Source organism: Pinus tabuliformis, chromosome 9 (genome assembly GCF_031772625.1).
Source record: "Pinus tabuliformis cultivar Carrire ecotype Pingquan chromosome 9, CPIR1, whole genome shotgun sequence".
NCBI classification, from domain to species: domain Eukaryota; kingdom Viridiplantae; phylum Streptophyta; class Pinopsida; order Pinales; family Pinaceae; genus Pinus; species Pinus tabuliformis.
The window spans coordinates 1,493,492,358-1,493,498,662 of NC_142307.1; positions in this window are offsets into that span (position 1 = coordinate 1,493,492,358).

A 6,305-nucleotide genomic window follows, 5' to 3' on the forward strand; every position below is an offset into this window, starting at 1 on the left:
GTGTCTTCCCATGTTCGACTTTAGATCACATATTCACATGGTTAGACTTGTACTTGAGTGAATGATTGAATGAGATAGAAGACCCCGGATCTAGTTTCATCCATCCGGGCTCCGATTTCAGGAGTACTAAATCATATGTACGATGGCTTTACACTGATGGTCATCATTTTATGGGTCTATAAATGTAAATGACTATCTATGTACATGTAATGAAATTTTATATGTTGAGCATGGGTATGCCTTCCCTCAGTAATTCATGAGAAAAAATCAAAATACCATGATATATGTATTGTAATTGATGCAGGTCACCTTCCACTTCAAAACCTCCTCATCACATCGCAAAGAATTTCATTCCACATTTACACTTTTCGACTTCATGTTTTAGGGGACAGCTGTTACAGATCCATTTGGGCATATCACTCCCTCATTCCAATCAGTGTTTTAGGGCTCATCAAACCCTAATTTCAGTTGCTACATGCCCTAAACAAGTCAACCTTTTGAATGCCTCCTTCCCAGACAGTTTCATGACTTGAAGACATCCTGAAATGATATCTAAAGGGACCAGCGCAGGTAGGCCCATGTAAGGGTGCATTGCAGAGTAGTTAAGTCCATGCCAAGGTTCTTTACAGAGCACTTAGGCCCTCTTTGACCTGTGTTGGGTGAGATTGAGTGAAATTCACATAGGGTTTGGGGAATATTCTTATCTCTTGGAGTCTTCTGGAAGTTTCCCTCACTTATTAACTCCTACGAGCTCGAAAATGGATGAGGTATGAGTTAAGATGCATCCTATCCTATCATCCCTTCCTCCATGGAACTAATTCTAAGTATTGAAGGCCATTCAATACCCCCATTTATGACATAACCTCCTCCATCTTCTTATAATTTGAGCACTCATCTAAGTGATTAGGGGCTGGACTTTGATGAATTGTAAGGAGATAATTTTGCTATGAGAATTGACTTTGAGACAAGTATTGTTATGCTACAATTTTGTCATGCTTTTGATGTGATGTGGATGGGATCAAAGCTGGAGGAGTGACCTCGAATCACACTTCATGGTTGTAATTCTTCCTTCTATTCAATAAAGTATTTGAACATTTTTCCATATGCTTATCTTGTTATATGATGCTTATATGTGTGAATGTATTTGATTCCATTTACTTGTAATCAATAGATATTTTGCTTTGATTGGTTCTTTGTCTTTTGTTGATGTTTACAAGTACTTCTCAAGCATGTTAAGTATGGGAAGGAGCGACAGGACCGATACAAAGGAGACAAGAGGAAAGCAAAACTACAAGTAGGTCTTCTCATCCTCTTTGTCTTATCTATTGCTTATAGGAAAAGGCTAAAGTGCTTTAAAATGTTGTTCTAGATATGGATACTTATCTAGGGAATTAGTATTTATCCGTAGATACCAAATTCTCCAAAAAAAAAAGATCGCTTCAAATTTCTCTCTGACAGTTGCTTTGCTTCGGAAATTCAATCTTATGATATTTACTCGATATGTTCTTCAAGTGTGCATCGATGTCCTTCTTATAATCCTCTATTTGAGAATAAACAACCCATATTAGATTCTAATAAATGGATCAAATCATTTCAAATCGATAAAATTCTTCTTTTATAAGTTTCACCCATAGTTAGATTAATAGCCTATAATTATTTTAATTTCCTAAGTTTAGACTTAGGGACCCGTTAAAAATAATTAATTATTTTAATATAACTATCTCCATGTGCAATTTCCCATAATTATTCCTGGGTATTTCATAATGCATATGTCTAAGCCTCCCTGCAAATTTTGAGACTTAGAGAACATATGACGCTACCAAAAATAAACACTCCCTCTTAGCGAGGAATGTGCTCTAGCAATGCAACCTGCTCAAACATTACCCTGTTCTGTAACATCTCCCTCAACTCTACTGATGTTTGACATCCTATCCACCAACTACTATGCAAATGTTGCATCTATACTGCTGCTGACCCTGCCACTGTCAACATTGCATGTGTACTGCAACTCCCTCTGAAATTCTACATTCGTGTTGTTGTTGGCCCTACCATTGCCAACACTGCATCCTTCTCCAACTGCTGTTGCTTCTGCATCAACAATGGAAAAACATCCCAAATTACTCAACAAGTGTTCAGTATGATGCATCTCGTTTCATGAGTCTGTCTGCTGCTAGTCTCTACGCTGACCCTCTGAATCCTTTGTGATACTACTGACCTCAACTCTGTGCGAACTACACTACTGCCAACTTTTCTCTATGCTACTCAGTCTCTCATGCTCCAAGCCACTACAACTTTCACTCCGGAACTCCTCTCCAACAAATGACACTGGTCCATCCTTCTACTTCATATATGGGCTCATGTATCAAGGAATTGATCCAAGGGGTGGGATCCTCAAGGATCCTGCCCATCTGTAGTCCTTATGAACTACAACTCTAGATCACCCCACCTCCCTCCTAGAGGTATCTGGGTTGTCATGGGAAAATCCTCCTCCTCGATCTTCACAATTACAGCCTTCAGATCATGCTTCTCATCTTTGTCCTTCTTTCTGAGAGGAAAATGTGTTGTTTAGTGACTGAATTCACCACACCTGAAGCATTTAATCTTTGAGACATACTTCTTTCACGTTCGCTGCTTCTGCTGCCCCTTGGATCCGAGGGCTACCTTCTCTGCCTCCTCCTTGGCCTTCCACCGACTGCTACTAGTTTCGTCAAGTTTACACTTGACCAAGTCTCTCCTCATCTCCTCTTGTTTAAGACTTGCCCATATTCCTTCCCAGTCCAGCAAGTTCTCCCTCCTTGCCCAGGATGCTCTGGACAAATATTTGCCACTCCTTTGAAACTGAATTGAGGTCTAATATTACCATCTCTGAACACTGAGGTGTAGTTCCTACAGTTACTAACTCATCTCAAGTCTCCTAAAGCTTTGCAAGGAATGAAAATGCATTCACCTTCTGCATTTGTGTGGATCTCATCTTCTTCTCTAATTACATCTTCTGTTGCTTAGAAGATCCTTGATACAATGTTGACAATTCATCCCACATCTTGATGGCAGTCCCTCTGCTAGCGATGTGACAAACCACATGTTTCTTCACTCCATTGCACATCACTCTCTTTCTCTTCACAATTTCTCCCTTATACTTCTTGAGCAGCTCTGGATCTGTTGGAATAGCTACCACACTATCGACGTAGGTCTTGAGAAAGTGTTCATCCAAAAGGCATGACATCCTTGCCTTCCATATCACATAGTTGGATGCACCATCCAACCGATCCTTATCTCCCAACCCACTAGATGCCATCCCTGCTAATTGAAAAGTTTGAATGATCTCCTCTCTCCTGCTACTGCTTAGCAAATGAGAATTTGAATTCCCTGGCTAGGAATTCTTTGAGGAAGAAATTCACTAAAGTGTCTCTTCTTCCTTTTGACGTCTTTCTGCTCGACAACTACCTTTAGAAAACTACATCACACTAGAAATCCATCTTCGTTGAAGCTACTGCTAGGCTACTCCCTCTGCCGTTGACATATCCTGGCTTGAGCTGTGCAATCCCTCTAGGAATTTGATTTTCTTCCTATACAATAGTTTAACTTCCCTTCTTCCTTCAGCGCTGGGTTGTTCCAGCACTACTCTCTTGTTTCATCTCTAGCTTTGATACCATGTGAAAATTTGGAAGCCCAAATTTCTACTGCAACAACTGATTACGTTTCTTTTATTTGTTAGTTATTGAACAGAATTATTTATTGTTTCCAACAGTAAACACCGAAACTAATACACTGCAGCCTTGACCATTTAAATAAAATGCAGAAACAGGAAACTGAGAAAGAAATAGATACAACACATCTACACAGTTATTTTTGGACAAATAACCCTGGAAAAACCTAGTTTGGGAAAATCGGTGTAGCAGCTAATGGTTTTATTATTATGAAGTAGTAATTTCTGAGTACAATTCATTCGATGCCCAACTGTCTATCCAATACAGAACTAAACTCGACAAAACAAGTAGTGATATCCTCTCACCTTGTCACTCAAAGAATCTGGCATTGATCTTTTTGGAAAAAAGCCTCTTTGCTCATCTTCGTTAGCCTCTGCATAGGACTGCATCAAATCCATGGAATCTATACATCACCTCTACTCCTCCTTCAGACACTCTGTTGGTTTGTGTTACACATAATTTTTCCACTATCCCTGTACTCCCCATCCATGATCCTGGATGACCTCTACAGTGAACCCTACATGGTTTCCCATCATGAAGAAACTCCCAGTATGTCCCTCTTCATGAGCAGAATAATTCCCTTTTGCATCATTTCCTAAGAATCTTCATTTTCCCCAGTTTACAAGACCGGTGCTACTGACCAGTTTCCTCCTCGTGCCAATTTTCGGAGATTAAAACTACGACTAGAACCATAAAGAGAAACTGAGCCCTTTTCCAGTCGCACCGATCCTCTTTTGCCAAGTCTTTTAAATATGGAGTCGAAGCTTCTAGGTTGAGAAGTTTCGTAATGGAAGTCTAGTAAATGGTTGGGCTGGATGGAGCCGAGGAAGTCAGTTTGGGCTCCTTTCCCTTATTAGGATGGAACAAACCCAAGAGATAAGACCTCCTCCCATGATGAGAGGAACCATCTCCCCTCCATCCAAGCTATATAAACCTATTTTTTCCCAAGCTAAACTAGTTTTGGAGTGAGTTTGAATGAGCAACAAGACATCTATAACTTGTAGCTTTCTAATGTATGTGTGAGGGAGAATAGTGCATTTGGTTTGATTTGATACTAAAGGGAAGAGGCCTTAAAACTTCCATTGTTAGGGCTATCCATGAGATGCTAGCAGAAGTGTAGGAACCCCGATACGTCAGAGGAGACCAACGATGTCAAGGCATTGGTTGTAATCTCTTTCTGAATTTATATGAATACAAGTATTGATTGATTTCCTAGATGAAGTGTTATCTTACACCTTTATGGCTTAATGTTCCTTGACCTGTTAAGTAGGCTGAATACAATTTGTATGCTATCATGTTTGTTGTTGTTGTTTGTTTGCTCATTTCAGGTATTCGAAGGAAGGAAATGAAAGATAGATGGAGTAAGGAAGCAAGATCATCACCAAGCAGAATATCGTTCTAAGAGGTAGGCCCTCTTATTTCATTCTAGCTTAAGGATATTTTCCATAGATTGTTTGTTTTTGGCTAGACCCACTCTCTCGGGCTAGAGGAAATATTTGTGTCCGCATTGAGAATTTACCTACACCACAAATTGACGACTCCATTGGGGAGCCAATCCTTCTGTTTGATTGGTCGTCTTTTTATCATTTTGTGTGAACATTTCTAGTATCACCATTTCCCTTTAGTGTTCTCTGATTTGCCTGGTTTACTGCTCTAAGCCTGACATTTACAGTGGCAAGTTTTGTTTTAGCCTTTGAATTTATTTTATTTTTTTCCTTGAATCCTTGGTCAACGCTTTTATTTTTCTGACAGTCACACTGATCCCCTTCTAGCGCTTGTTTTTAGTTAGGGAGTCGCGCCGATTCCTGTACGTGAAGATGAGGATTTCCCCTAGATCATAACCAATGTGTCTTGCTCTTTTGATTTATATCTCTTTGCTTGTTTTGATTGTGTTCTCCCTGACTGGAAAGCTCTATTAGCTTGGTTTATATGCTTGTTTGGTTTTCCTTTTCTTCACTTGGTTTCTTGAGTTCTTGGATGGTTTGTAACCCTAGGGCATATAGGTCTTCATCCACTCACCTGTTTGTGTGTTCAGCAAGTCAAGTCGATCATTAAGTTGCTCCTTGCATTTCGTTTGTTAGTCCTTTTGTTTCTTTGATTTCCATTTATGAAGTTTGAAAATATCCGTGTGTTGATTGAGCGTCTCTTTTCAAGCATAGATCACATTGCTCATCTTGTTTTTGGTGGAGTCTTTGCATCATTACTTTGGAATCAATTATTTTTGTGCCTTGCATTTGCTTGAGGTTGATTGATTTGAAAATTTTTCATTGAAGTGTTTGTGAAATATTTGTTTTCTCATTTCATTGAAGAATACATAATTCTAGTTTTCTGAATGAATATGTTACATTAGTTAGCATCATTGAAGACTAGAGTCACATCGTCATTTGCATTGGAAAAGAAATGAATTCTCTTTACTAGTTAAAGGACTACTTGAAGTGCATTTGATAGGAAAGATAGGAATTGGAAAGAGTTTTTCATCAATTTGTTTTAAAAAAGAGAAATAGTTAAAGGGTCATTTTTCTTTCAATTGCTTGTTTGTTGCATTGAGTGTGTTTTCTACTCTCATTAGTGTAAACAATTCATCAAATTAGAAGGGTC